Raw genomic sequence first — 10,018 nt, 5'->3', positions numbered from 1 at the left:
AAAAACCAAACCTTTCCTCCCCTCTCAAGTCAACTTTTGTGCTCCAGAAAATTTTCTATTCTGTAAGTCTGAGCGTAAAAACTTCAAGTATTAAAATAATTTGTACATGTAGAGAGAAAAATGACTTTTTTCAAAATATACAGGGGCAGCTGCCAAATTGATGTATTATATATTGTGGTTCTGTTTCTCGAAAGAATTTTTTTGTTATTTTTACATCTAACAAAGGAAAAAATTAAAAAGAGGGTAAGAAACGATTCCAGTGGGATGATTTTAACATGCAAAATATCCCTGGGGTTTCTTTGCTTGCTTTCTTCCTCCTTACCCTGCCCCCACCACACACACACACACACACACACACACACACACACACACACACCACACACTTTCTGTAAAACTTGAAAATAGAAAGCAAAAACCCTCAACTGTTGTAAATCATGCAATTAAAGTTGATTACTTATAAATATGAACTTTGGATCACTGTATAGACTGTTAAATTTGATTTCTTATTACTATTGTTAAATAAACTGTGTGAGACAGACAGCTGACTTTGTTTCACTTCTTGCCCTCACATCTTTGTCTTAGGAGGCGTTAGTGTAAGTTCTTGATGCAGAGAACCCAGGAGAAAGTGAAAGCAGTGTAACAGCCTCCCTGTTATACAAAGTGAATTCACAAATGGACTTTAGTAAATTTGTCCGAAGTTCAGAGAAAAACACAAGTACCAGCTAAATGTCAATTTTATCAATTTGAATTGATATTAGCCTTTAACATGATATGGGACCTTTTCCCATGGTCCCCTATGGGTGACCTCATGGACTTCTGATCCCCTCATCTTACAGGGATGAAAAGGAGCGCTTAAGTGGGCTCATTTCTACCTAAGTAAGTCACAACAGTTTCTCGAAAAAGTGTGAAAGCTAGGGTGACTACCTCTGTAATCTCTGTCACACTTTGTTCTTGCTAATTGCCAACCAAGAAGTCCCAGGAAGGTATTAGGAAATGAGGGTATTAGGAAAGGAAAATACGTGGAAATAAAACGTGGGTGCTCGCTTCGGCACCACATATACTAAAACTGGAACGATGCAGAGAAGATTAGCATGGCCCTGCGTTAGGATGACAGGCAGATTCGTTAAGCATTCCATATTTAAAAAAATAAAACTTGGAAGGCTGGGAGATTGATTAACAACAGTGAGTCCGGTACTGTGCTAGGTGTTAAAGAATGGAGAGTTTACTACCCCTACTGCATGTTACATTAGCTTTGAACAATTCGGAGACTACTTAGTAAGCTGCTTTGGCACCATTTGGCAGGTCTTGTTTTTATCAGAGTTTTACACTATATGACAGTCTGCTAAGGGCTAAAGAAAGTTACATTGTCTCAAAAATTACCAATATCCTAATGTGAGGTGACCTTGCACACTCAACATTAATAGGCTGACCCCTCCCCTGAGAGTATCAAGCATCCACCTGCCTCTGGTCACTGGTGCATCAGAGGTACATGAAGCACCTACATTCTGTGCCTGGCTGGAAAGGGCACTCGTGGACAGGATGCAGCTCTGCCCTCAAGCCGGTTTGAGAGCTAGAAAAGGTAGGATGATGCTTAAATCACATAGAAAGTGTTAAGTTCTGTAAGCAGGGAACGAGATAGAGTAGGGGAGGAACCTGACTTTTGGGAATTGGAAAAGTTGCTGGAAGGATGGTATTTAAACTGAACTGGCGGGGAGATGAATGGGTGAAGGCGGAGAGGAGTGAGAAGGGACCCCACCCAGGAGAGTGAAGAGTTAGATCCTCAAGAGCTTCAGGTCCCCTTGGCTGAGACCAGATTATAGAAGCTGCTGAATGCCTGTTACAGAAAGACCTCTATTTTGCTCTCTATTAGTAGGAACCCAGGATTGATCTGAGCCCCCAAAAGAAATATTTAGAATTCTAACCTTTTTCCAAGCAGTAAATTTACAGCTTTCATAGCTCTAGCCTCTGGCTAACGACAGCTGGGTTGAAGTGTTGGACCACATTTCACTGCAACCTTGCAGGGAAGTGGCCACAGAAATACATAATTAAATGAGGAGGAGAAAAAAGCTGCCCTTGCTCAGGCCAGAGGTAGTGCTAAGGGACAGGGAAGGTATGGATTATTCTAGAGTCAGCACTATAAGAATTTGATTACAGTGTTTCTGTGTATTTGAAAATTAACACAATGAAAAGCTGGGAAGAGCTAAAAAGAGCCACAAGTGTCCAATTGGGCTATTTCTAAGACATCGATCCAGGAAATTGACCCAATGCGGCTGGCGGTATTCCAGGTGCTCTCACTGACTTAGGTTACTGAATCCCCCCAAACAGCCCCAGCTGACATGAGAAAACTGCAGCTCAGATGGAATAACTTGCTCAAGATCACACAGCCAGTAAAAGGCTTACCAGAAAGTTCTGTTAGGCTCCAAAGCCTTTCTTCTCCATATCTTTTATCTTTCATACTGTAGAGAAGCCCTAGTGATGGCAGCAAATTAACTGATATATGTACGACACACAGGTCCTGTTCCAAGCAAATTCAAAATACAGACTTAAAAATTAAAAAGTGGGTGGTAAGGAATCATAAAGATAAGCTCTCCAGTTTTCTTTTACAACTAAGGAAACTAATGTCCGGACAGATAGTTTCCTGGAATGAGATGTTTATCATGACATCACCTGTTTAAACAGCACGCAAGCCAGCATCAAAAAGATGTCTAGAGGAGTGCAAGACTTGTCCACTGAAAACAACAAAACACCATTGAAAGAAATTAGACTTAAATGAAAAGACATTCATGTACAGGAAGACCAAAAAGAACTAATGTTAAGAAAGTACTACTCCTCAAATTGATCTAGAGATTCAATGCAATCCCTATCGAAATATCTGCTGGCTTTTTTTTTTTTTTTTTAGCAGAAATTGCCATGCTGATTCTAAAATGCACATGGAAATGCAAAGGAACCAAAATAGCCAAAACAGTCTTGAAAAAGAAGTATAAATTTGGAGGACTCACACTTCCCAATTTCAAAATTCAAACTACAAAACTAATCGAGACTATAGTTGTGGCATAAGGGCGGACATTTAGATCAATGGAATAGAGTCCAGAAATAAACCCATATATTTATGGTCACAGTTGATAAGGGTGCTAAGACAACTCAATGGAGAAAGAAATGTCTTTTCAACAAATAGTGCTGAAACAACTAGATACATTCAAAAAAATAAAGTTGGACCTCTAACTCACACCAAATACAAAAATTAACTCAAAATAGATCATAGACCTAAATGTAAGAGCTAAAACTATAAACATCGTAGAAAATGTAGGTATAAATCTTCATGACTTTGGGTTAGGCAATGGTTACTTAGATATGACTCTGAAAGCACAAGCAACAAAAAAATTGGACTTCATTAATATTAAAGGTTTTTGTGCATCAAATGACACTAAGGAGAGTGTAAAAATAACCCACTGAATGGAATATAATACATTAGTAAATCATATCAGATAAGGGTCTTTGTGTCCAGACTATAAAAATTCTGACACTCAACAATAAAAAGACAACCCAATGAAAAAATAGGCAAAGGATTTAAATAGATATTTCTCCGAAGATGATATACAAGTGTCCAATAAACATATGAAAAGATGCTCAACATTATTAGTCATTATAGAAATGCAAATCATCAAAATAATGAGGTACCACTTCATACCCACTAGGACGGCTATAATCAAAAAGACAATAACAAGTGTTGGTTAGAATGTGGCGAAACTGGAACCCTCATACACTGCTGGTAGTTATGTAAAATGGTACAGCCACTTAGGAAAATCGGAGCAGTTCCTCTAAAAAGTTAAATATTTGTAAGAATAATTTGCACACTGCAAAAAATTTATCCCAATAAATATCTCTATAATATAAAAAAAATTCTACATAAGGGTTACTCTATGACCGAGCAATCTACTCCTTAATATATATCCAAGACAACCGAAACCATGTTCACATGAAAACTTGTTCACAAATGATCATCGCAGCATCATTCAAAATATTGAAATAATAAACAACTCAAGTGTCCATCGACTGATGAATGGATATCCACACGATATTATTCAGCCATTAGTAGAAAGAAATGCTGATTTATGCAACGACATGGCTGAACTCTGAAAACATGCTCCGTGTAAGATGCCAGACGCACGAGGCCACATATTGTATGAGTCCATCTCTACAGAATGTCTAGCACAGGCAAATTGAGAGATGAAAGTAGATGAGTGGCTGCCAGGGGCTGGGTGAAGGGGAGAATGGGGAGTGACTGCCGATGGGTATGGGGTTTCTTTGCGGGGTGATGAGAATGTTCTGGAATTAGACAGCGGTGATGGTTGCACAGTTCTGTGAATATACTAAAAGCCACTGAACTATAAGCTTTCAAAGGGTGAATTTTATGGTATGTGAATTACATCTCAGTTAAAAAACAAAAGGCCGCAGACCAGCTGGAGGGCCGGCCAGGACAGGGCTGAGTTGGGGGCCACCCTCCCAAGAGCCCCACATGAAGTTCTGGGGATGTTTGACCTGCAGATGGGAAGCCAGGAAAGTCAACAGGGTGGTATGAAGGACGATTAGAAAGGGGAAGAAGCCTTGCCCTTAGTTGTCGCCTGAGGGAAATTTGTCCCAGGAGAAGTAGAGATGTACTTGCCTCGGGATGTACTGAGTTTTTACTGAGAGCGGAAAAGACTGAGACTTCTAAGATCACCTTCGGTCTTTTGATAAAGATATAGAGAGGGAAAAAACTGGATAACACACTTTATAAACGAATGCTCAATAACGATATAATCATCTTACCTAAGCCAGACATTTTTGAGGGGAAAGTTTATCATCTTTCTTCCTCCCTATACAGAAATTAACCCAAAAGGGAGAATAAGCAGCAGATAACATCTCCCAACTCATAACCCGAACCATGACATCAGTCATTTCCCATTTACAAAGCATCAAAGGCCCTCTGCGTATGATAAGCCCTGGAGACAGAAGGGAGAGCTAACCAAGAAAGACAAAGTGAAGAGGTAAGCTATATACAAAGTCAGAGTAAACTATAAATTCAAAAGGTTAAGGAAACAACCTAAGTGTCTGCCAACAGATGAATGAATAAAGAAACTGTGGTATATAAATACAGCGATTATTATTCAGCCATGAAAAAGGACATCCTGCCACTCATGACAACACGTATGGACCTTTAGGGTATTATTATGCTAAGTGAGATGAGTCAGAGAAAGACAAATACTACATGATACACTTATACGTAGAGTCTAAAAAAGCTGAATTCATAAAAACAGAGAGTAGAATAGTTGTTACCAGGGACTGGGCTGGGGAGGGAATTGGGGAGATGTTGTTGAAGGGGACAGACACACTTGGAAAAAGTAGATAAATAAGTCCTGGGCATTCTAATGCACAGCACTGTAATTATAGTCAACAATACTATGAACTTCAAAGGTGCTAGGAAACTGCTCTTAATTGTCTCATCTCTGAAATGGAGATAATATTGTGCAGCCTCCTACCTCACTCAGTGGATAAGATAAATGATTCCTGGTGAGAATGTGCAGGAATTAGAACTCTCGCGCATTGCTGGTGAGAATGTAAAATGAAGTAGCCACTGTGGAAACAGTACGGTGCATCCTCAGAAATTAAACGCAGAATTACCACGTGATCCAGCAACTCCATTTCTGGGTATATCCACTAAAGAACTGAAAGCAGAGACTTGAGCAGATATTCGTGCACCCGTGTTCACAGCAGCATTATTCACAATAGCCAAGTGGAAACATCCCAAGCGTCCATCAACGGATGAATGGATTTTAAAAAAGGTCATATATACATATCAATATTATTCCTTAAAAAAGAAATTCTGAGAAAGTTACAACTTAAAACTTGACAACATTATACTCAGTGAAATAAACCAGACACAGAAGGACCAATACTGTATGAGTCCACTCATGTGAGGTATCTGGAATAGTCGAATTCGTAGAAACAGAAAGTAGAAGTGTGGTTTCAGGGGCTGGGGACGAAGGGAACTGGGGGTTATTGTTTGCTAAGGACAGAGTTTAATTTGGGCAGCACAGCAATGTGAACGTACTTAACACCACTGAATTGTACACTTAAAAACGGTTAAAATGGTAAACGTTATATATATTTTACCACAATAAAAAGAGTAAATAACATTGTGTTAATGAAAATATATTGTAAACTGCAAAGCAACGATTCATATGTTATTTCTTTCCCTCCTGGATGCTGTCAATCAATTCGTCAAAAGGATGGAGAGATTTCTGGCCATGAATTCTAGCCTTTCCTCCTCGTTTGCACATAGAACAAGGCCTGATAGGATAACACTAAAAAAAAAGGAAGGGAGACATGGCTGTGTCCTTGCAACAAGGCCTTGCAACAGGTTGAGAACCATTTTCCATACATGGCCTGGTGACGAGAACAACATGAAATGAAGCATTAGCTGGTAACTGCCTGGTTACACAGAACAACAGCCTCAAAACCTCAGGTGGTCACAGGCGGTCACAGACAGAAAAAAAGAAAAGACAGTAAAGAAGAAAGAAAACACAGCACATCTAAAGGGTCTGTGATTGGACACTTCTATTCGTGCAGCAACGTAGGGCTGAATGGTAAAGCGCAGGCCTGTGCCGAACGCCGCCCTGAGTGGGGGTTAGTGGGAAGACACTCATTACTCTCACAAACGGAACTTCTGAGATGAAAAATACGGCGTCTGAAATGGAGAATTCACTGAATGGGATTAACAGAAGATGAATCACCACAGGAAATGATGATTGGTGAATTTAAAGACATCACAATAGAAACAAAACGAAACAGGAAAAAGACTGAAGGAAATGAACAGAGCCTCTGTAGGGCAACATCAAGCGACCTAATAGGTGCGTAATTAAAGTTCCAGGCAGTCTACCGCCATGGCACCCTGTGGAATGTGCCTGATCCCGTCTGATCTCGGAAGCTAAGCAGGGTGGGGCCTGGTTAGTACTTGGATGGGAGACCACCTAGGAAGACCAGGTGCTGTAGGTGTTTAAAAAAAAAGTTCCAGATAAAGAGGGAGAAAACAATTTATTTTTTCAATTTTTTATTTTTTCAGGCGAGGCAACCCTTGGCTGACCTCACGGGTTGCAAGGACCTTGTCAGCCTACAATCCCTTATTTTGTATTTTTTACGCCTACAGCACCTGGTCTTCCTAGGTGGTCTCCCATCCAAGTACTAACCAGGCCCGACCCTGCTTAGCTTCCAAGATCAGACGGGATCGGACTTGTTTGAGGTGGCAATGGCCGTAGACTGAAAAAAAATTTTTAATGACAGAAAATTTCCAAATTTGATATAAACCTTAAGCTCACAGATCCAAGAAGCTCAATGAACCATAAGCGGGATAAACATATAGAAAATCATATCGACACATTATAATAAAATCACTGAAGACAGTAATAAAAAGAAAATCTTAAAAGCCACCAGAAGATACAAAGATACATTATGGAACAAAGATGACTATAAATTTCTATGCAAGCCAGAAAACAATGAAAAAAAGTGTCAACCTAGAATTCCATAACCAGAGAAAATAACCTTCAAAAATGAAGGCAAATAGACTTTTTCACATGGAATTTTTAAAATTACTGAATTAATGCAAAAGATAACAAAAGGGGGAAAAAATGTAAGAACAGATAGAAAAACAACAAGATATAAGATTTAAACTCAATCATAATGACAATTATAGTAAATGCAAATGTTCTAAACGCTCCAACTGAAATGTAGACATCATTAGATTGGATTTTTCTTTTTCTTTTTTCTTTTTGGATTTTTAAAAAGACGAGACCCAACTCTATGCTCTCCATAAGAAATCTACTTTAAATGGAAAGACGCAGATAGGTTAAAGTAACAGATTGGAAAAGATATACATGCGAATGATAAACAAAAGAAAACTGGAGTGGCAATATTAATATCAGAAAAAGCAGACTTCAGAACAAGAAACATCATGACGGATAAAGAGAGATCTTCTTTATCCTTGTGGTAAAGGTGTCAATTCATCGAGATGTAATAATCCTGATGTGTATGCCAACACATCCACCAATTTATACGAAACGGAAACACTGCTTGAAACACAAAATTATCAACATTGATACAAGAGAAATAGAAAATCTAAGTAGCTCTCAATCTATTTAAGAAATAGAATTTACAGTTAATAACTTCCCACAAACTGAATTCCAGGCCGAGATTATTTCACTAATGATTTCTATCAAACAAAAAAGGAAGAAATAATATAAATCATACTAATAATATAAATCTTACTATTTTTTCAGAAAATAGTAAGAACACTTCTCAACTCATTTAATAAAATCAACATTACCCTGATACCAAAATTTTTTTAAATTATAAGAAAATATTATGTACTCCCAACCACTTAGAGAAATAAATGAAAGTGTGAAGTCGAATGTCCTCAAGTGGATCAGTTCAAAGATACAGTTACCACAAAGAACCAGCAGGTCTACACTGCCATTCCCAACTGGCGTTCTTAACACGTCAGAAGAAGGGCCGGTCGACAAAGGCAACAGAGAAAGAGGGTGGTCTGATACGCCCACCTTGCTCCATCATCAAGGGGGACAGTGCTGGCACCGAGGCACATCCCAGCCCCGGCGAAGGGTCAGCCCGGACATGCCCACGAGTCCTCAGGCTCTCGGCACTTGATGACGCTCACTGCCAGCCATCTCGCACCGCTCGTTCCCGGATCTCCCAGCGACGGCCCAGTGGTGACCTGGCATCCCCCTTGGTCTGCCTCCCGAAAGGGCGTGCTGACTCAGTTCTCCATTTCTCCACGTAAATTCACAAACTAGCGTTTGTTCCACGAGCCGCTGCACCCTTGATTATCGCATGTGGGGCCTTGAGAACGGGAAATGCCCTCGTTGTGCTGAGCTGGGTTTCTGAGCCTGCAGGCAGAGTTCCAGGCCAAGGACCACAGCCGACTTGCTAAGGTGCTGAGTGTCCCCTGGTGGGAATCCGTCTGCCGGCCAGCCGGCCTTTCCCAGGTAACTCCCCAGCTTCTCTGCAAGTCTCATCTCCAGGTCACACTGCAACCATCCATGGCCCTTAGCACAGGGCCAGGGACGCACAGGAAGCACTCAGTGGTGGCTCAAGGCCCTCTTCTTCCAGAAAGCTGTCCCAACTGCTGGCCACAAACACTCCTTTCCCTTCCAGAGCACTTGCTCTCACCGCACACGTGGGGCCCGGTCACACGCCATCCCCACTGCACACGGCCCCTGCTCACCCAGCAAACCCCTGTGCCACGCTGGCCTGCCCCCTGGGCCGGTGCCTAGCATGCCCGCTCCACCCCAAGGTGTGCACACTCTAGCTGGCCCTGCCTTGCCCCTGACCATTGCATGACGAGCTCCCTCTGATCATGCAGCCCCCAGCTAAAGTATTACCTCCTCAGAGCGGTCCTCCAGCTCAGCCGGAAGTAGCCACACTGTTGCCCTCAAGCACAGGACCCTGCTTTAATGCTCTCCAGAACCCTTGTCACTAACTGGCATTTCTCCCGTTTTTTTAATTTGTTTCAACCTTGTTGACTGGCTTAAATCCTGGTTCCAGCACCTACCAGCTGGGTGACTTTGGTCGATAATAGCATAATAACAGTTCTAGCTATAAGGTTTTGAGAACTTGCTACCTACTAGGCACTGCTAAGCTTTTTACATACATCACTTCATTTAATACTCATGAAATCTCCGGGAGATAAGTGCCATTATGACTCCAGTTTCACACACAAGAAAATCGAGATGCAGGAAGATTAAAAAAACCTCCCCAAGGTTAACGTAGGAAATTAGTGGTGGAATGACACAAATTCCTCCGGGCGACAGTGCCCTCATCTGGAACAGGAGGCTTACCTGTTCCAGATGAGGGCACTGTCGCCCAGAGGAGACAGTGCCTAAGAAAATGCCCACTAGCCTGCCTGTTCATGTTGGTACAGGACGGCAGGGCCGTCTGGAAGCCACAGAGCTGGTGGCAGCCTGCGGAT

General features: G+C 41.2%; 1 non-coding gene and 2 pseudogenes across 1 annotated transcript; 2 read left to right on the top strand and 1 right to left on the bottom strand.

Annotated features, from left to right (window-relative positions):
- The first annotated feature begins 1,036 nt into the window (after window positions 1–1,036).
- Window positions 1,037–1,142, top strand: LOC112484247. Its single transcript, XR_003047964.1, has one exon. It is a non-coding gene; the product is annotated as a U6 spliceosomal RNA (small nuclear RNA).
- Window positions 1,143–6,913: 5,771 nt separating this feature from the next.
- LOC112484282 lies at window positions 6,914–7,035 on the top strand (annotated as a pseudogene).
- Window positions 7,036–7,177: 142 nt separating this feature from the next.
- Window positions 7,178–7,297, bottom strand: LOC112484288 (annotated as a pseudogene).
- Between the last annotated feature and the right edge of the window lie 2,721 nt (window positions 7,298–10,018).

The sequence above is a fragment of the Pteropus alecto genome, unplaced genomic scaffold (genome assembly GCF_000325575.1).
Source record: "Pteropus alecto unplaced genomic scaffold, ASM32557v1 scaffold157, whole genome shotgun sequence".
Classification (NCBI taxonomy): Eukaryota; Metazoa; Chordata; class Mammalia; order Chiroptera; family Pteropodidae; genus Pteropus; species Pteropus alecto.
This window is presented reverse-complemented; position numbering and strand designations above follow the sequence as displayed.